The following is a 1,159-nucleotide window of genomic DNA, read 5'->3' as shown; positions in this document are numbered from 1 at the left end:
AGATAATTATAGAAAGATAGATGATAGATAGAGGATGGATGGATAGATAGATAGATAGATAGATATAGAATGATAGATGATAGATTAGATAGATAGATACGGTAAATGATTGATAGAGGTAGATGATAGATAGGTAGAAGATAGATAGATAATTATAGAAAGATAGAGGATAGAGGATAGATAGATAGATAGATAGATAGATAGATAGATAGATAGATATAGAATGATAGATGATAGATTAGATAGATAGATATGGTAAATGATTGATAGAGGTAGATGATAGATAGATAGAAGATAGATAGATAATTATAGAAAGATAGATGATAGAGGATAGATAGATAATTATAGAAAGATAGATGATAGAGGATAGATAGATAGATAGATAGATAGATATAGATATAGAATGATAGATGATAGATTAGATAGATAGATACGGTAAATGATTGATAGAGATAGATGATAGGTAGGTAAAAGATAGATAAATAGAGATAGATAATTATAGAAAGATAGATGATAGAGGATAGATAGATAGATAGATAGATAGATAGATAGATAGATAGATATAGAATGATAGATGATAGATTAGATAGATAGATACGGTAAATGATTGATAGAGATAGATGATAGGTAGGTAAAAGATAGATAAATAGAGATAGATAATTATAGAAAGATAGATGATAGATAACTATAGAATGATAGATGATGGATGGATGGATAAATAGAGATAGATAATTATAGAAAGATAGATGATAGGTAACTATAGAATGATAGATGATGGATGGATGGATAGATAGATAGAAGATAGGTAAGTAGAGGTGGATAGATCATCTAATGAGAGAGAGAGAGAGGTTGATAGATGGGAGATGGATGGAGAGATGGAGAGAGAGAGAGATGGGAATAATTGATAGTAGATAGGTAGGTTGAGGTGGATAGATTAGATAGAGTGAGAGAGTGAGTGAGAGATTGATAGATGGGAGATGGATGATGGATGGATGGATAGATAGATAGATAGATAGATAGATAGATAGAAGAGGTAAGTAGAGGTGGATAGATTAGATAGAGTGAGAGATTGATAGTTGGGGATGGATGGAGAGATGGAGAAAGAGAGAGAGAGAGAGAATTGATAGATGGGAGAGATTGATAGTGGATAGGTAGGTTG

This window comes from Pseudonaja textilis, unplaced genomic scaffold (genome assembly GCF_049901715.1).
Source record: "Pseudonaja textilis isolate UNSWEBS1 unplaced genomic scaffold, rPseTex1.2 PTEXSCF23, whole genome shotgun sequence".
Classification (NCBI taxonomy): Eukaryota; Metazoa; Chordata; class Lepidosauria; order Squamata; family Elapidae; genus Pseudonaja; species Pseudonaja textilis.
This window is presented reverse-complemented; position numbering follows the sequence as displayed.